Raw genomic sequence first — 21,091 nt, forward strand, 5'->3', positions numbered from 1 at the left:
GGCTATTTCCCGTCTCTAAAATGGAATCCAGCTCTGGGGGTCATGTCTGGATAATAAAGGGACTGGTTCTCCTGTCTCAGGGGAGCTGATATCGAATTTATTTCCATCAAGGGAAAGCAGAATTATGCTTGTAAAATGTTGCATAATAAATTTAGCCTGCTTAGTAAATCAAATCAGTGGATACCCTTATCTACAAGAGATGCGTCATCGCTACGTGAACTTCTTTGACTAGACAGAACTAATGGGGAGAAAATGGACCTTTAGCTGTGGTCAAAAGTTGATGAACCCACAGTAAATTAAAAGTTAAAAAAGTTAAAAAGTTAAAAAAGACCTTCTCCCTGGTGTTTGGCTTAGAAACTTCTATTTGGGGTGGAACTACAGGGTGAGACGAGGTGACTTATAAAATTGTGTGCTTCTGTCTTAAAGCCCAGAAGATGTAACTTATTTGGTCTGAGAGGAGGAATGTGGAGGAGGTGATGTACTTCATTTGTCTTTGGTTGCAGAACATGCAGTTTTGGAAAGTCAATTTTAATGTCAAGGAGAAAGAGAATATTTTCGGTCTGTATAAAGATTTTAGGTCTGGTTACTACTCTGGAATTTCTTACTACTTTCTTTGTTGTAGAGGCTGTGGATGGAGGAAAATGCAGGCCATGATGGCAACTTTACCATGCATGGGAATTTATTCTCCTGCTCGAGAAAGGCTCAGGACCCAGGAATGGAAATTATGTTTAGGATCTTTGTCATTTCAGAAGCAGCAGAAAAATATGTAGCACACATGTAAGTGTATAAGCCTACCCCTCTGATGATGGTATCAATTAGTTGGACACAAAGGAGAGTGGGTTTGCAAAGACCAGATGGTCCCCTTTCTAACACTCGCTTTATTTTTAGAAGTAACATCTACCTATGTAGGGAATTTTGGAAAAGGTTTTTTCCTCCAAACATCAAAATAAATATCTGAGTAACTTAACAGAAAAAAAATATGGCTGTATACAATCTGTGCCTGCTTGTCTCTATTGAATGGAAAGTCCTCATGCTTTGGGATGACTGTTTGTTTTGGGGTGATTTTACAGAGATAGGGAATGAGAGACAGAGAGAAGCACCAACTGCAGTGACGCACTCTGCTGTCAGGAACAGACTTAAGTTAATTGGATGTCCTTAAAAGTCTTCCTTCCACAGGAGAAAAACTTTCTGACACGAGGAGTCCAAATACAATGACTCAGAGAGTTAGAGTTCCTTGTGTCTGCAAAATATTAATTTTCTTAATAGCCCAAGTACTTCATATCTGCAATAAACTGCTTGTCCTCTTCAGGGTACGGCAAGAGTTTTTAGCACTTAGTGCTAAACCAATTATGTGTTTCTTTTCTACATCATTTCTGATCAAAAGGCCTGCTGATCTGATCCTGTCAAGTAGGAGAGGCTCACCCACTTTGACAAGAATGTTAAAAGCTTTAACAGTGCAGTAGGGGAAAAGGAAGAAGAAAGAAGGTTAAGCCCATTTTCAGGAGCTTCATTTCAAATGCATTTTTGTGCAAGAAATGGTGAGGCTGTTAGAAACTAATAAATTATTGCATAAGTGGAATTACTGAGAAAATGTTGGTTGTTTTGGTGTTGCTGTATATCAGTGGCAGCCAAGCTTCCTGCCCATCCTGCTAAGCACTGAAATCTTCTTTCCCAAGGCAGACAGGCACACAGGTGCAGGCACAGGAGCCAAGAACACACGGGAGCTTTCATGAGCAGAGGAAAGAGTCCTGGCAGATGTTGGAAGATCCCATGGCTGGCAGTGCCAGTGGGGTGGCACAGAGGCGAGGCCAGGCAGGGTTTGGTCCTGCTTGCCAGGTCTGGTTGGCAGCACCATGGGTACGAGCTACAGCCCTTTCCACCAGTGGGGTTCTTGGTTCGAGCTCTCAGCTGCAGCTCTCTGGGAAGGCCAGGCCTGTTGTAATTCATTCCTGAAGTCAAATCTTCTTGTGTGGTACAGAAGTGATGAGGGATGGGGACTGTACATGAAATGTGCCCATCCATTTCTGTAAAAGCTGTGTTTAATAAGCAAAGCTTCTTTTTAAAAATGGTTGCCCTTACCCTTTTTTTTTTTTTTAAGGAATGGTAAATGATCTGTTTTGTTTTTATGTTTCACCCATACTTCATGCTGCTTCACTCCTTGGCAATAATGCTTAGAGAGAGACAGAAAAATGGATGAGAAAGAGAAGACAGAAAGTAATTCAAGGGTTTATGCCCAGGCTTATGGCAGCTCTAGCAATACTCGATGTTCTTGTTAGTTGTAATAGACAGCTGTGAAGTTAGAGTTAAAAGATAGCTGTTATATTGTAGTGTCTTCCAACCCTGAAATTGCAGGGCATACCTCTACTTCTAAATGGCTGAGCCAATGGAATTTCGACTTCCCCCCTCAGAGAATAATTTGCTGTCCAATAAAATTCATGGTTTGAGTAGTCTCCTAATGTTCAGTCTGAAATTTCTTTTCCTGCTTTCCTCCTGCTATGCCTGCGTCTGCTTTATGTATCACCTTAATCCATCCTTGTCTCTTCTTTTTATCCTTCAGACATTTGCTTTGTCAGTCAGAGACTCAGCAAGGACTACAAATGCTGCACTGGTATCTGTCCGTGAGATGCAAGAAGCAGCTGTAAAGTCTGGAAGATGCTGCTCTTCCAAGTGCTTCTCTTTGTGGTACTTTGGCATCATTTTTGTTTGCCTATGTCTTTCTTTGCTCCTGTCCAAGTGTTTTGGAACAAACCAGAAAAGTATATATATTTTTTCTCCAAAGTCACCCAACGTTTTCAACCTTACAGATGTAAAAGCTATTCGTTTGAAAAACATTCAAGTTTGTACCTGCAAGCCTCTGATTTTGCAGTGAGCTGATCCTTATTGTGTTTCCCCATTAGCTGCTCATGTCTGCTCACATTCTGGGGCTTTGCTGCAGCCCAAATCAAGTTCCTCATTAGCTCCCTGTTGCTTAATTGTCTCTCAGAGCTAAGACAGCAGGAAACACATCTTCCATACGCTCAGAAATAGTTTCTGTTGCTCTCAAAGCGGTGTCAGATTGGCAATCTGATTTGCTGACAGTTTAAGTGTGGGTTTCCATCATGCTGGGCACTTTTGTCACATTGGCCACAGAAGAAGGATATTTCAAATAACCTCTCAAGTGTTTTGGTTTGGTAATCTGTAAAGGGATCAGCATCATCCCAAGCAGAAGAATTGCATGTGAATGCTTTACTTAAACACGGAGGCAAATCTCTTCTCAGAGAAATAAAAACATGTTTGCAGAATATATGTGACATATTCCAGTGACAGGATGCAAATCGGATTGTATCTTCATAATATCCAAGTGAAATTCCACTGTCTGTTAAAGAAAGCTCTGGCATCTGGTAATTTCATAATGACTTACTTACTACAAAATTATCACAAAGGAGACAATTCTGAGTGAAGTATGAAAGAGGCGTTGGTGTCTGGAGACAAACAACACTGCCGTGGCTCCTACTTTTCTGGATGATATAGAAAATTCAGGGAAGATACACCTAGAATTATTACATTATGCCTAAGATACTTATTCTTGTGCCTAGACTATAGGCTTGCTAGGTGAGGCTGTGGGGTAGAATTTATTACTGCTCTTGCCCATCTATTCCCATTGCATTCTTTTGTTCACAAGGGGTTACATTCACAAGAAGCTTTCATTCTTTGCTTTAACATTTTGAATGTCTGTGATATTTCAAAGTATAGAAATCACTTGAGTACAAGAGGAAAAATGCTCATTTTCACAGCATAGATAAAGTCAGTGGGAGGCATCAGGCTGAGGGGGATGGGCTTAGGCAACTGCTGGGATGGAACACGTGAGTGCTGTCTTGGAGCTTCTGTTGGAGTGAGGTCTGAAGTAATCCACAGGTGGAGGCAGAAAAGTAAAGGCAGTGATTTCACTGTGCTTTTGTCACCTGGAGTATCTGCTGAGCCTTCTGTTGTCAGTGCTACTTCAGAGCAGCATATGGCCCACACGTCCCTTGTCAGCAGGGGGCTGTTGGTGAGGTACAAAGGGCAGTGGCTCCTGCTGCTGCTTTCAGATCTATCAAAGCAGCCTTAGATATTTTGGAGTGGAGCTGAAAGGATAATCCATGATTAATAATACATCAGATAACTATTTTTGTTTTTTGGTCTCTGCTTATGATTCTTCTGAGGGTACTCTTACAATTGTCTCAGTTATTTTGTTTGAAAATGTTGTGAGTTGCTCTCAGCATGAGGGTTGCCTCTACTAAAATTATTAGATAAGTATCTCACTTTCTCCTTTCCCTCTGAATTGAAGGAGGCTAGGTCAATAAATGGAATAAAACTCTTAAGAAGCACTGAGATTTGTCGGCTCATCCAGTAAGTTTGTGCTTAGAAGCTGTTCCAAAAGCTGCCTGGAGAATTTGCAGATCCGAGGAAAGCGAAAGCTGGCTGCTAGCCATGCAGGACAGGGCAGTGGGAAGCATACCCGGGAGGATGTGCTGAGAGAACTCTTTCTCTGAGCCCTGTAGCTGGTGGGAAAATGCATGGGATTTGCTGTCAAAACGTGATGGGCCTGCTGGTGTCCTGGCTGTAATCACAAACAGTGTGGTTATGTAGGTTAGTCAGAATCAGAATTTGTATTTTCCCCAGCAGTTTGGTGAAGTGGATATGTGTGTTTTTTCTTTTCTTCCTCCCAAAGCGTGGTAAGGGTCAAGTTTTCTTTGAGTTTCAGTGAGATGGTGGCACCTACGTGAACATCTTTCTTTGTGAATATATCTAATTGACTTAATGTTAGACAAAGCAATAGAATGAAAAGTACCTCAGATCTGTAGGATCCCCTAAAAGTTTTCTAATCTTTATATACAGGCTGAGGGAGCTGAGCTTGTTCAGCCTGGAAAAACAAAGGCTGCGGGGTGATCTCATTGCAGCCTTTCAATACCTAAGGTGAGCCTACAAACAGGAGGGAATCAACTCTTTGAAAGGGTAGATAACAGCAGGACAAGGGGAAATGGTTTGAAGTTGAAGGAGGGAAGATTTAGGTTGAATACGGGGAGAAGTTCTTCACTAATGAGAGTGGTGGGGTGCTGAAACAGCTGCCCAGAGAGGCTGTGGATGCCCCGTCCCTGGAGGTGTTGAAGGCCAGGTTGGATGGGGCCCTGGGCAGCCTGGTCTGGTATTAAATGTGGAGGTTTTTGGCCCTGAATGTGGCAGGGGGTTGGAGATTCATGATCCTTGAGGTCCCTTCCAACCCTGGCCATTCTGTGATATCAGTTCCCACTCATATTGGTAATACATGTTTTTCTACCATCTACACACTGCCTGAATATTATGTACTACGTGTTGACCTGAACTGTTTGTATGGAAAAGAAGGCTGTTTTGAGCAGGCTTCTGCACTATGGACATTACTGCAGTGGAAGGGAAATGCAGGGAACACACAGCAGTAAGCTGAAAGATGTTGAATAGATGCTTTGAAGGAAGACTCTTCTAAACAGGGACAAATAGGAACACTTTGCCTCCCGAGGAGGTTTTAGGATTTCAGTGTGTGTAAGCTCCTAACAGTGAACTTAAAAAGACACTTTCCATTTCCTTGATTGCAGCTGTATTTAAAGAAGATAGTACTTGAGAATGAAGAGCAGGAGGCAGTGACCTTGCCTTACCCACAACACAGGTGGAAGCCATCTCCTCTTGCTGTGGTGTAAGTCTGCTCTTGCTGTGAGGCTCCTTTTGATTTCAAGGCAAAAGGCTGCAGCCCCCATGCAGGAGACCATTGTCCTGCATCTCTTACCATCTGTACATTAACTAGAGAAAAGGCATCTGATTAATGTCCCTACTGCTGTCGTAAATCAATCTGCATGTGCTTAAACAAGTTACATCAGCCTAATGGGAAAAGATGTGCTGGGACAATTAAAAGAATTAACCCAGAGCAGAGAGATCGATACCATGGGATAATCTGTTGCTGGAGTGTAATGACCAGGTGCTGTGGCAGTGCTGGCAGCCAATTTCTCTCATGAGGAACCTAATGTGTTTCCTGAGGATCTGGCTCTGGTGCTCCTGGGCCCTGAAATGCTTGAAGGCTGATAAGGTTTAGTTATTTTTGTTATTAATCTTTGTTGCTCTGAGATGGAAAACAGTTTTGTGTGAATGAGTTTGTGAGTGTGTAAAGAAGTCAGCTTGTACCTTTCCAGCCAGTGGAATTGGAGCATAAGCAACAGGATGCAATTGATTGTAGTGATTTAATACTGTTTAGGCAAGCTTTTCTTCTTATTCAGTGACTCAAGAAGGTTGTCTTGCAATATTTTTCTAATGCTTTAGTGTGTTGCCTAAATCAAGCAGTACAAATGGTTACCAATGGAAATCAGAAACTCGCTTTTAGATTTATATTGCAGTGGTTGCCATGGGAAATGTAATTCTTCTTTATGAAAAGAGAAGAAGTTTGTTTTCTTTTGTTACTTTTTCTCTCGACGTATGAAAAGTTGAAGTGACAATGTGTTTATTGGGCTTATATCCTTAGAGTGTGCAGTGCAAGCTCTTACTGAAGTTCAAGGGAATTGCACAGGAGTCCTTAAAAAATGGATTCCTGTCTTCCCCAGCCAATACTTATTACTTGAAACCGGTTCAGCCAAGCCTGTGCGAGTTAATGGAATCCTCCAGTCCTTTTCCCCTGAGTTTGCTTGAGGTTTCTCTGGAAGATAAATCCTGTGTTTCACTGGCAAACTTCAGAGAGACTACTCATAGACTGGAAAGTGCTGTCAGAGTAACGCAGCTGGTGATGACAGAAACCTTTCTCCTTTCCTGTTGATTTGATGTAAAGGAAATTGAACTATATACTGAAACGCAGTGAGTCATCAGATCCTCTGTTGTGTGGGTATGTTTCAAACAAAGGCAAGAAAGCCAAGAGATCAATGGATGATGCAAAGGGGCTCCCACAACACTGTGGTTGTGGCTTTTGCTGCAGCTCTGTTATCTTCCTCAGACAGAAGCTCGTATTTTTAAGTTACCTTTGTTCCAGCCTACCCCAAAGCAGGAACAGCTGCATGCTATCAGAGCAGTGAGGAGTTATGCAGGGACTGCTCCTGTGAGGGTGAGAGGTGTCTGTGGGAACTCCACTATGTATGTCAGAATGTGTGGTATTGGTATTATGAAGCCACCAAAACCTGAAGAGTGAGGTTAAAATGTTATCAGTGTTGCCAAGAAACTAAGTGATCAGCTGGCAGACCCTTCTTTGCTAAGTGCTTCTCTTGGGTCAATGCAAGTCAGCTCAGAGCTGACACATAACAGGGAACCAGGCAATGAATCATCTAAGGGTGCATCGGCTGTGCCTCACCCCAATAATGAAGCTGGCTTAAAGCTTCCTGTAGAAAGTAACTTGAGGTGGAATCTACTTGGTGCACAAGTGCTTTGGGCACTGGCTAGTGTTAGTGCTCAAGTTTGCTCTTCTGTAATTACTTAACTTTACCTGATGGATGGCAGGGAAACCGTCTGTCCTGCACTCTCTCTTATACGTATGAGTGAATTTGTCTGTCTACTGTAGATAAGGACATTTTTGAAAGATGTGCTGAAGAGGATCTGGAGCAAAGGAAGGTTTTTGCTGTCCCAGGGTATTGCTACTATGGAAATGCTACTGTGAGATAACAAAATGAATGGTAACCCCACTTTACCTGCTTTGCGTTTGTTTTGGAGTCTCCTGGCAGTGAAGTAACATGCAAGATGAGGTTTTGCGGCTGATTCTCAGAGTGCCATTTACATTTAAAGAATTAAGTTCTGCTAATGAGGATTGAAATGTGGGTGTATTTTGCTGGCTGGAAAGCTGTTTAAGTATTGCGTGCTGTTGTGTAATGGATCTCAACTGGAAAACCCTACCAGGACAGGGCAGAGATTAAGGGTTAGTGCAAACCTGGCTCTGACCCTCCCCTAGCAGGGATCCAGATGCCTCTGTGAGCACAATGCCTTCAGCAAAAATCTATATTCATTGAACTTCTGACCCCAGTCTCTGAAGTAATGCCAAGTATGTTTAGCACACATACAAATGATGTGGAAATCATTATTGGCTTGCTCGTGACCTGCTGAAATATGGTTCCCCTCTGGGAGCTCCGTTTGCATTTTCTTCAGTCGCTTTGGGTACTCAATCTTTCACTAGACTCACGTGCTACACACTGAGCATTGCTGTGCTTTTGTTTGGGGCTGCCTGCTGTCGCCTGCTCACTCCTTCCTTCAATTTTCTCAGGCAGCAGTAGTAGGGCTCCTGTATTCTCCCCCACCCTATGTTTATACTATGAGTCCAGAATGGCTCTTGACCTCTTGACCCAACCTGCTTGTGCCATGCTACCATGTTTGTTCTGCCTTCTCTTGGTGCTTTCACCACCCAGGTGAAGGACATACAGACCTGCTGCAGGCTGTCAGGCAGCTGTATAGATACAGATGGCTTGCAACTCTAATGGCAAGGCTTCTTCCAAAATGAAGTTTCATTTCTCTTCTTTTCCTCTGCATGCACACATGGGCACTGGTAAACTTTTCTCTGAATATCTATCGTGAGAGACATTCCTTCTCTTCAGCACAACAATGAACTCCAAGAGCTCACAAATCTCTCTGAATTACTTGATTGAGAGATAGGGAAATATACATTTTTCTTTCTTTCTCAAGCAAAACTACAAATGAGCTTTATCCTTATGACAAGACTTATTGATAGTCTTTCTATTTACTCTTTAAATAAAGAAAGATGTTAATGCCTGGGCTCTTGCTTGCTGGAGTATCCCTGTGTGTTTACATGGGAATGATCAGAATTGAGTCAAGTCTTACCTTGCATCAGTCTTGAAAAGTTCTGCATGTTGATACTTCAGCTTTGCAACTTACTGCTTACTTCTTTTTTTCCTTCTATTGTACTTATTAATAAAATTAGTCTGCTTGGGAATCCTACAATTGCACTGAGCTCAGGTGACTAGGATGCATGTCTTTGATGCTGCTTTGCATCCTGCCATTCACTTTGTGCACAATATAGGGGCAAATGTTGCTAAGTGATTCCTAGCTTTTCTTTAACCTTTCCTCTTTTTATGTCACGGGAGAGCTCTTTGTGTGTGACAGACAGCTGGAGTGGTGCATGCCTCATGGCATCCCACTGCTCAGGAGTGCATATCGTTCTCGGGACTGATGCAAGCAGGGCAGATCTGGAGCAGGGCAGGAGGGAATCAAGCCTCCTGCTCAACTGAACCACGTGGAGGAAGCTTTCAAGGCTCCAAGGTTTTCTTTTGTGTCGGTGTGCAGGTGTGCGTGCCTGTGTTTTCTTTCCCTTGAAACTTCAGCCATCTGGGAGATGATTTCAACATAAGCTTGTGTACCTGTGATGCTGTCCAGCATACTCAGGGCTCTGGATTGTAGACTGGAGGTAGCTGAGATGACTTCTCTAAAAAAATTGGAGAACCTTCTGCCAAGTTAATGAATATGAATGCATCCATAAAGTAATATGAAACGGTGTGGGAGCGGCAAGGCAGCAGTCTGGCCCTTGGATTTGCTGGAAACCCACGGAGGATTCAGGCAAGTCCTTGATTGCTCTAGTTTTGCCTTTTCATTGGAGATAATGTAAGTGGTGATGATCATGGCAACCTATTCCTCTGAAGCTGCCCTGAGTTTTTGGGGTATTGCTCTGCTGATGTAAGACAGAACTATGTGTGTATCCAGACTAATGGTAAAACCTGTCCCGTGGGGTTTGGTGAGAGGGGGAAAAAAAAAGGATTCAGCCCCTGCTTCTGCCCCCGGTGGAGCTTTGCAGTTGTTGTCCAGCACTTTGATTCAGGCTTTTGGGCCAGTGGGTGTTCCAGGGGAGGTGCAGAGCCTGGCAAATGTTGGATTACCCACTGACTGCAAACTTACAGTGCCTGTCTTTCTCTTCACACCTCATCTGCCTATATTTGTGTGTGTGTGTGTGTGTGTGTGTGTGTGTGTGCGTGTGCAAAGTGTTCTCAGGCTGCAGCTGGGAGCCAAAGTCTACTGGGACTGAATGTGGGGAGCTGCAGCTTGTAGTCTTCTGGAAAAGCCAGGGCAGATGTGTTGGATGTCGGTGGTACATGGGAAACAGACAGGAGGGAAGAATGAAGCATTTTGCTGCCGATGAGTGAAGTGTTAGCTGTACTGCTGTAATTGCAGGGAGCTGAGTGCAGTGGCAGCTTACCGGCTGGATCTGCAGCTGCACAAAGCACCCAGGACTCTTCCCTGTCAGGTTCTGGTAGGCAGCTCAGTTCAGGGCTCTCAGAGCAGGTTTGTGGCAATTTAATGCCACCTTCTGGTTGCGAATGTAACAGCAGAGATGCTCCTTAAAAAAATGAATTTATTACTATCTTGATCAACTGCCACTGTCTAATTTCTTTAATAACTTTCTCGAATATTTAGATATTAATACTTATACTGAGTAACGTGGAAGTTTTCCCTTGCATTTAAACGGAGAAATAACACTGATGAGAGCAAAATGACCACACTGTGATCTGCTGCAAAAAACCTTGAAGGGAGAGAGCCGAGGTTACATAAAAGGCTCCCTGCCCTCACTGTGGGCAGTGTGCTGCCGTGATTTCTGTGTCTCCAGAGGGAGGGCCCAGTCTTCTGTAAGCAAGTACATATTTGTCCTCCCAGAATGTTGTTGAATGATTCATCACTACTTAACGTTTACTACTTTTTGCTATTTTTAAAAAAATATTGAGATGGCCTTTATATCCAGCAAAGGAGACTTCCTTCCTCAAGGGATGGGATAATTGAGTGACCTTAGAATAGTGCCATCAGAAAAGAAGGAAGTGACATGAGCTTCCCGTATTGCTTATTAATCCCGTGTATAAACTGTTCGCTGGCTGTGATTAAAGTCAATAGAGATCATGACTGGAATCAATTTGATATCACAAGGTTAAAGGATACAAAATATCGAAGATGAGATGCAATTACCGGCAGTGCGATGGGCGCTGTGGGGGGGAACATCTTCATGATCTTCTTTGCTCGTGACTCTTTCCCCGGTAGGGGGTGCAAAGGTATCGCGTATTGAGAGGAGAAAAAGCCTTTTCTTTTCAGCCCCAGATCTGGTTATCCACTGCCTTGCATTTGGGAAGTCTTTGACAGCAAAGGAGGGCGAGAGCATAGGAGATGCCTAGTGTAAGCAGATGGAGAAGCGTTATTTGATAGAATTTAATTTCCCTTTGCACATATGCCAGTTGCTATATGAGATGCAGCCTGGCAGGGAATGGGGTTCCTTCTATTTACTATAACTCTCTTCTATTTACTAGTTAGTATTTTATTGTTACTGACAGCACAGCATTTCCATGTCTCTTTTTTTGGTGTGGAAACATATTTTATTTCCATAGTTGGGCTATGGAGCAGCTGCTGCTTTTTCATTCCTCATCACAAAGCTTTGATGCCACCTTTTGCATATTAAGATTTTCTTTTCATAAGCAAGAAAAAACTTGCTTACACATCACATCAAGAAACAAATTCTACCCAAAGGTTGGCAGAGCTCCCTTGTTTAATATTTCCTCTTGCATTTTGGCTGTTTGCTACAGAAACTTCACTCTCTGATGAGCACTAATTTACTGCTCTAACAAATTGTTCTTGGCATACGTATGCTTGCACTTATTCTACACAGAAAGACCAGCTTCTGCTATACCTCTGAAGTTGTGATGACAGCTACAAGTTTTTCTGATAATAAGTTATTAATAATTGTAAAATAGTCTGGGTAGATGCTGTATAGGGCGATAGTAGTGGTAGAATTACTTGAAAGGAGTTAACAAATACCAGGCAGACTTTTTGTCATAATATTTCATTTCTTGACTAATATGGTTATCTTTGTGCTTGATTAAACATTTACTTCTTTCAAGCACGTTTGCTTTGTTTCGCTTCTTCCTCATATAGGAATTCTCTTAAAGTTATTTACTTCAGGAATTTTATATGGGGAAGCCTTATTTTTGTATTTTCTAAGCGTTCTTGAGGATCATCATAAGGATTTCCTCTCTGAGGATGGATATACAGTATTGTATGATCATTGGAGATATTTGAATCATAAAAACTCAACTTTCTTAGAAAAAAAACCAAACTTCTTTCTGGCAGAGCTGGTTTCCTCTAAAGGGCAGTCTGCTCAGATGTTTGGATATCATTGTCAGCTGTCTTTATTTGCTCCCAGTTTGTTGAACCCAGATTTCACAGTGAAATCTGCAGCATTTATGCAAGCACACAAAGCAAACAGCAGCTGCTCTGTCTGGGCTGCTTAGAGCTGATTAAGCTGCAGTGAGCTGTGCTGCTTGTGGCTCTTGGCACTAGGAGACCTCAAGCGAACTCCCTGCAAGTTCCCACAGGCAGCTCTGTCCTGTAAGTCTGAGACAAATCAGAAGCTGAGCCATACCTAGGCTCCTCTGACAAATAGGGGGCTGCAAGGGTGTTACACCCTTCTGCTCTTTCATGGCAACAATCTGAAATGCACCTCCATGTCTTGAGCTGGCAGCCTACTTTTGGCAGCTCTTTCCAGCATGACATCTTTTCTGTGTGTGGAGGCACTGTACTGAATATCCTTTCCATCTAGCCAGCACATCCCTGACACGGCGGCGTGCTTGGAGCTGACCCTGTGGTGCACACCTTTGAGTTTAGTGGTGGCAAAGTAGGAGAGCTATTTCCTGCACTTATCCCAGCTAAGGGCATGTGGTGATTGGATCCATGCCAGAGCCATGACAAATGTGTGGGTGGCTTAACTCGATGTTCATGGGTTACTGTAATTTTCTGCTTGTGATAAGCCACCCCAGGGCATGTATTTTGGAGATTATCACACTTCTTGGGTGATTAAAGTCTAGATGAAACCTGAAGCATGTGATAATCACCCAGAAATCCACTGCCTGGTAGGTATTGTACTTCAAGGAGATCGTACCATTTTCTTCTTTAATTTACAAAGCTACTGCAGCAGTCTGGTGCTGCTGTGGCTATGAGATGCTGGGAGGGAATACAGACCTTTGGGTACCCCTGAGCAAGGGTGGCTTTGTACAGAGGTGAGCTGCCTGCATCTGCTTCTCAGTCCACAGTGTCTGACAGGCAAAGCTAGCTTTGTTATTCCCAGGATGAGAGTACCCGAAGGTGATTTTTTGCTTTTTTTTTTTTCTTTTCCTGCTGTAACATGCGATGGGAACTGACTCTTCACCTTTAAAGTCATACTGACAGAATATATGTAGTTTTCTCCAGGAGACTGAAGACAGGGCTTGTTACCCAGGAAATGTAATTGTGTTTGTGTTATGTATCCCTTCCTGGCTCGCTGTCCTGTATTTTTTATCTTGGATCACAGGCTCTATGCCCTGATGATGCTCTGCTGCTTGGCTGTTGGCACACAGTGGGTCGCTCAGAGGGGCTGTGACTGTGACAGCAGCCCTGGCTGCAGCCCCGAGGGCACGCATGCAGATGGAGATGTCTGTGGGATGGGAAGTGCCTATCCCTTCCAAGGAGAACATCTCACTTTGGGTTTTTATCTCGGATTTTTGAAGCAGTGTCTGTGCCACTGCCGGTAAGGAAATATCAGTATCTGAACACCAGGCATAGGTGATGACTTTCATGTCATTTTAGTGTATCATTTGTATTTTACAGGATCTGAAAAAGGACCTGTGAATAAGTTATGGGTTACATATGGTATCTGGACGCTGTCCTGTGTTGCCTATGCTTTTGCAACATGGTAGATAAGTGAGCCTGCAGCCCAAAAGCTGGGTAGTCACCAGAAGTTCAGTGTGAGGTTTTAGGAGCAGTACATGCAGTGGTTACTGTTTCTGTGCTTTGATGACCTCTTTCTGTCACAGCTGAAACAACGTGGTCATCTGACATGTTAGGTTTAAATATGGTTTTGCACTGATATATTTCTAGTGTGGTATGGCCTTATCACTACAGGAAGGTATGGAAGACCTTGAAAAAGAAAATAATGTAATACAAATGTATTTAATAACAGATCAATGGATCTTGGTGTTTTGTAAGAGATCAACTTTATTTTCTTATGGCACGCAGCCTGTTCAGGTCTCATCTGCAATCTGCTCACAGGGAGTGTTTGTATGCCTCTAGTCAGGGTCTGTAGGAATGCTCCGTTGTCAGGAAGGTTATCTGTGAGCCACAAATTTGTCTATGTAACTGCAAGTGATTTCATGTGCTATGGCCACGTTTTCAGTATCTGTCAGTACTTTTTATTTTATTTTTTTTTTTTTGCCCCAATTTCTTGTCTGTTTCTCTTTCCAACAACCATTCTACAAATGACTACATGGAAAAGCTAGATTAAAAAGTCGCGTAAGCTGCTTTAGCCAGTCATTAGTTTAAATATACTGAGTAAACTTTCATATGCTACATCAATTCAGTAAATGGAGGCAGGTCACTGCATTAAATGGACCAACGTGTGCTCAGGCCATCAGATGCTTTCCCTCTGCAAGTGGTGCAGGGGTTGCCCTTTCTCCATCTCTTATCTCTTGCTAGAAATGGTCTACTGGGGAAACAGTTTGATTTGTCAAGAAGTGGACTCTTCACTAGTTTATCACAGTTCACTGCCTGCACACACCTTTCTGGGAACATAGAAATAACGAAAGCTAACCAGAATGGATGTGAAACTCCATCTCAATCTCTTTAATTAGTCCTTTTTTATCATTACCAAAGAACATGAGAATGGCAAACTTCCACTGTAGAAACAAAATAATTGCTTGTTCCCTTACACTGATGTGGCTTAGGAGCTTCTCCTGGGCATAGCTTATGAGATGTCTCTGCTTCTTCAATTTGGTTATGAAGCAGCTACTGCAAACAATTCCTGCCCATGCTGCAAACAGTGATATTGTCTTCTATCCTAGAATATATGTAACTTCTTTAGGATTACAGGGACTGTCTCTTCTTGCAGTGTATTGCTGATCTCTTTCCTCCAATTTCAGAAGGTTGTAGGTAATCTTTGTATGTGGAATTACTTCTGGATGTCCATGAAGTAAAACACAGAACCTGTAGATATGGTAAAGTCTGTCTTATTTAAAGAAAGAAAGAAAATAAAGGGAGAGAGTAAAACCTTTGGAGCATCTTTCATCTAGTGTGATATAGTATTTCATATTTATTACAGCTGTGCCTGTTGTAGGGCCTAAGGAGATTACAGTAACCTGTGTTTTGTAAGAAAATGAGAGCACAGATAATTTCTTTGTTTGCTAATCTCTTTAATGATATCAGCTGTTTTAAAAGTTCTGCAGAATGAATCTAAACTAACATTTTATTCCGAAGAGCCTACCTTGGGGAACCCAGAGGACTACTTCTGAAGCAGGTAACTTACCTGGGATGTTTGTCTGCTATCTACTATAGGGAATTTGATCCGAGTCAGAGGTTGCTAGAGTCACAAGCCCGGAACAAATACCCGAAGCTTATTTACTCAGCTCAGTCTCAGCTGATATTTTCTCGCTCTTTGGTTTTGTATCAGGAGCAGCTGAAAACTTACTCTCCCTACTATGAAACTGAGAAAAACCTGATGTTTATTTAAGGAAAACATAAGCATGCATTAGAAGAAGCGCAAGGGTCTTTTTCATTACTGCAGGCTCTTGATTTCTTGCTTACAGCCACTTGGATTCTACTTTGATACAGAGACTAAAGACCTTTTTTCTTTTCTGGTGTGTTTATTTGGCTGAATTTAATAACTTCTTGAAAAGAAGATCATGAAGTGCCACAGCAGTGGTTGTGGCAGATCACAAGGATTTTTTTCTGATTGATTATTTCTGCTTTGACCAGCCCTCTCTTTCCAATCTGTGTTTAACAGATGAGCGTTTCTCGGTAATGAACATTTGTGAGTATCCCAATCTGTGAGTGTGGCAGCCCTCCAAGTGAGGGAGGAAAACTGTGGGAAGAGCTCCCACTACTCATTTTACTGCTCAGCTTCAGGCATCTGTTTAATTGTTCCCAACAAGCTGAAGCAAAATGGACAGGCAGACACAATCAGATGTGTTCTAATTTGCATTTCTATGACATTTCCCGTGCCAGGGTAGGGTTTGGCAGTCATTTTCTCCCTGGAGTAGGAGAAAATGCCAGACTTGCAGAGAATGGATTTCCCTTCTCTCCATGTGGTACCTGAAAAGAGCAAAGTAAGACATGGAGAAACTTGCAGCCTCATTAAATTCAGTACTAAACTTTTGACACGAACCCATAAGGATGTTTAAGGATGTTTCGCATGATGGCTGTTCACTCTGGAATGATTGGGTTATTGAGACTCCTTTGCTGTTAGGAAATGTGACCTAAGTGGTGGATGGAAAAAGAGTAGCTGGCCCAGGATAAGCATTGATTTGGAGGCAGGAATGGAACATATAGGTTAATGAGGAAGTATGTAACCTATAAAAGTCTGTGTTAAGATCCACGGAGTGAGTTTTGGCCTCATCAGGCAGGATGTACCCTGGCTGTAAAACTGTCTAGATTCTATGGGAGCTGGCGCTGATTCCTTGGGGCTACATGTAAGCTTTTCTGACCAAACGTGGGTGACCTCTGCTCTCTGAAAGCCCTTTATGAGATCCATACTTGGATGCTGGGGGCATATTTTTTTCTGAAGCAATTGCCAAGTGCAAGCTGGGCTTCCCACTTTGCATTTTTTCATTCTATGGTTTTACCTCTTTTCTCTAGTGACTAAAGATGACTTAATGATGGACTTCCCTCGCTATGGGGCATATCTGTTTTGCTTGTGAGAATCCTAAGGGCTGTCCTGGAAATGCTAGTGGGAGTTTGATTCACAAAAAAAGGCTTTCATGTTTGGTTTAAGCCATTTGCAAATGTAGCTAGGATAAAGGAGCTGCATAAGCCGCCCCAGATTCTTGTTCACTTCTTGGGTTAGTGTTTGCATGCTGAATGCTGTAACCAAATCTGCACATGTAAGCTGTTAGACTGTCATGAAAGTCTAAAAAGCTGCTAGCGAATTCACTGCTGTTGAGGTGATCTGATTATATGTACTGAGTATCTTAGTACATCTTTTTTGAAGCCTAGCAATGTTTCTAACTTCTTTCTTAAATGGCTGCTCCTGTGTAGTTAACAGAAGTCAACTTCAGGTTAAAGTCCATTTAAGCTGATGCTAGATTTAGCATTTATGGTGCTTAAAAAAATTGCAAGAAAATAGATACTACATAAGTGGCCATAATCTTCTCAGTGTTTGTGATGCTTGAGTGGCAGAGAATGGGGTGCCAATCTGAGATTAGGAATCTAATTTTAGGGAGCTAACGAGAGTCACGTTGAAGAGAAACAGTGAAGGTGGATTAAATTTTGTAGAATTAGTATTTTTAATTGGGCCTCACACCTGCTTAGAACTTTACAATCAAGGCTTTAACCAAAGCATGTGATTCCAAATGCTATTTCCACATATATCATTCTAATAAAGTCAGACAAGACACTTCAGTTACACCCTTGATGGAACAACCAAGATGCATTGTCAGAGGTTATTTTTCTTCTGCTGCTTGAAGTTTGATCAGATTCCATGCCATTATTATTTGATAGCTGGAGGCATTACTTAACTGCCTCCTCTGTGTTCCTTCCAAAAGGACAGTGACAAGCAAGTCCAGCCCAGGATGTGAGAAACAAGTGCAAACTGCACCTCTGCACCTTCACTTCTGCCCTTGGGTCACAGTACGGTCACCTTGCCTTGAACAGACCTCCCAGTTTGTTTCTTTTCCATCACTTGAGTTCCATACTGCAATTTACTTATTTCTTATGCTTATCTGCCAAAATAGAGTTGCTAATGGCTGCCCTGCTCCTGTGGCAATTGCTTAGCCCTATCTTAGGAACTGATCATGGTCTCTCAAATGCTAGCCATTAGAATCCTAGCTGAAAATCAGAGCTGACTGCCTCTATCAGACCAGCATAAGTGGGAAGAAGCTAGATTTCCTAAACAAGCAATTTTGCTCAATTGACAACATTTCTTCTTATCACTTGTACCTTCGTGCCAGCTGTAACACACTGCATTCACTCCAAGGGAGCACCACGTTAAAACTTCATCCCAAATGAGTAACATTTTTTTTTTTTTTTTTTTTTTTTAATCTGCTCCATTGTCTGTGAAAGGAAGAGGAAACACATGCTTGGGATAGTACAGGAATGAGAAACAACTTTAGGGGCTGTAAAATCATTTAGCCCAATCTCCTGTATATAGCAATTGAGTTTGTTTAAAAAGGAAGCAATTAGGATGCCTGTTGTTTCTGGAACCACAAGGTGGATGTGTATGTGCAAACAAACACAGTATAAAGAGATTTTTTGCTTTGTTTTTCTTGTCGAGAAGAGCAATGGTGGATGAATCCTTAGTTGTCTAACAGCAGTCCTTTCCTTAAATCAGTGCTTCCCCCATGCATGAGGCCATCTCCACAACTTTATCTCTGCATCCTTGCCAGTTGCAACCCATGTAGCATCATTTTATCCATCACGGAAATGTTGCAAGCACTTGGAACACAGTGGAGGCAGTTCTACTTGACCAACAGCCGAGGAAACAAGATGTTTGTGAGGAAAGAGAAGTAGGAAGGATGAGCATTACAGGTAGATATTGAAGATATTTTTATATACATGAAGGTGTTTTTAGAGCTCCCTATATAAACAACTCTGCAGGTGATGATGGTTTCGCTAGTGCTCCTGTTTTAAATACTGCTGGAATTGTTTCTCTTATTTCAAGGTTGATTTTGTCCACCTTCAACTTTTATTCACTGGATGTTTCTCGTTTGGTTTGGGAAGCTCCTCATTTCCATCTTCCCAGAGTGCAATTATGTGCACAGTGTGACGACTGTGTATGTAACACTGTCTACACTTTCTCTTCAATGAGCTGCATATGTTGAGCTCCTTAACCATCATGTCAGAAGGCTTGGGCTTATTTGTTAAAGCCAGAGAATTCATTTGTGACACTCACTTGAACTCAGTCCAACATCTTCAAATCCTCTTTAAAATGCAGACACCAGAACAAGATTCAGTAACCTGGTAGGGGTCTTGGCAGCAGTATGCAGAGATGGTAGAATCTGTCATTATTTGTCTCTCTCTCTTTTTTTCTTTTTTTTTTTTAATTCAAGAATCTCATTAGTCCTTTTTGCTATAGCATTGCCCAGACAGATTACAGTGAGGCGATTATCTATAACGACCCCTAAATCCTTTCCTGAGCCCTGTTTTTCAAAGCAAATTCTTCCATTGTGTAAATATAACTGACAGCTGTTCTTCGATCTTGAACACTTGAGCTTACCTACATTTATTTATGTTATGACCATTTACCCTGGTGACTCAGGTCATCCTGCAATTACAACCCACCTATTTCTTAGTTTACTACTTCACAGACTTTTATCTCAGCTGTAGTATGGAAAATATCAAGTCTCTCCAGCATAAAAATGCCCTTGTTCAGTGGTGCTTTCCCACAACTGTATATTAGGATCTCTCAATGGCCTACTTTATAATCTATAGACTTTGTTCTGTGCTAATCCCATAGGATGTGAAGTTTGTAGTGTTTTACTAATCCTCCATTCTTCATTAGCAATATGTGAGCCTTTGCATTTTTGTCCTGGAAGCAAAGATCATGATCCAGACTTCTTTCCTTTGTAGGCAGGTGCAGTCCATCCTAGGCTGCTTGTGCTCATTTTCTACCCTATTGGCACAACGTTATTTTTTTATGCATAAGGTATGGGTGGTGTCAGTAGGGAAATGTGAGAGGAAAAGTACAATCTAAACATATTCCTTTCAGTGTTAAAGTCTAAGATGGTTTTCCTTATTTCATGTGTTCCCACTGTTAGGGGAGAACTTATGTATGGCCCTGGGGGCTATCCTCCAGGCACTGGACATAATGCATGTCAAGTGTCTCTTTGTAAGAGACTCAGTAAATCAGTTCACTGTGTTACCTCATTAAGATTTTTCAATCTGTGTTACCCATTAAAATTTTTTTAATCTGTTTCAAGAAAGATGAGACCTTTTCAGTGAATGGAAGCTTGCATTGCTCTCTGAGGAATATGTTAGATCCATGCATTAAAGGTGCTGTTTCAGCAAGAGATTTGGGATGTGCTGCCAGTCAATGTGTTGCTGGGTTGGAAGTTTAACTACTAAGTGTCAATTAGCTTTGAGATTCCAACTGACTTTGAATAGTGAGGGAGCTGACAGATACTGCCCTCAAAGCATTGATTTTGTGCCTTCTCTGTTTATTTGATATCATTTTTCCTTTTCCATCTGTAGTTTATAGCATCTTTGCTCGTATAGGTGCTTTTCAGCCCCATGACCTCTCATCTGATGTAACACGATTCACCTGTGAAGCTACCTGTATTTTAATGATGGGTCATTCTTTCAGGGAGAGAAATGAAGAATGATGCTGTAGTATCTCCTTGCGTAGTGACAGCATGCCCCCCATCTCAGAGCAGTTGACACAAATCATTGAACACCGTGAAGGAAAATATCTGTTATCTTGCTATTCCCCAAACAGCAAACCAAACTCATAGAGACTTGTGCAGCAGTTAGAGCTCTCCAGCTGTTGTCTGCAGGATATGATTTTTCACTGCTCAGTGGTGAAATTCATCAAAAACTTATCGCTGTTGCTGTTAAGACCTGAAAGTTTGCTCTCTGCTTCCAAATATGCCATTTTCTCTTTTCATTTTCATAAGTAAATAAATCATCATTTCCATCATTTCAGTCTTTTCTTTAAAATAAGCTTTCCTTCTTTTGAAATAAGGAAATTCTGCAGCTCAGCACAGTGAATTCAGTTAACTCCAGCCCTCCTCTTCTGACAGATCTATAATCTGATGTCATAGTCTGGACGAAGCCTGATTTTAAAAATTTAACATGTGACTTTCACAAGAAAAAAAAATCCTGCCTATGGTAATCCAAAGATGTGTTAATATGTTTAAACTTAAAAACCATTCAAACAAAAAAACTCCAAACTCATCAAAAAACATAGAAGCCTTGCGTGTACAATCTTAACAGTCTTTCAAACTTGTATCCAATTCAGATCTCCTAAAAAATGTTTAAATTCTTTTTTTTTTTTTTTCTTCTAGTATTATAGAAGATATTATGGTACACTAGCAAATTTCCATACAACACCAAAAATAGGATGTGTGTGTTCACTACTGAGGATATCATGATTTTATTTTATCTTGATGCAACATACCCATGCCCCAGTTCTCTCTGCAGA

The sequence above is a fragment of the Centrocercus urophasianus genome, unplaced genomic scaffold (genome assembly GCF_019232065.1).
Source record: "Centrocercus urophasianus isolate 14NV4802_14NV808 unplaced genomic scaffold, USGS_Curo_1.0 seq_17, whole genome shotgun sequence".
In the NCBI taxonomy this organism is placed as follows: Eukaryota; Metazoa; Chordata; class Aves; order Galliformes; family Phasianidae; genus Centrocercus; species Centrocercus urophasianus.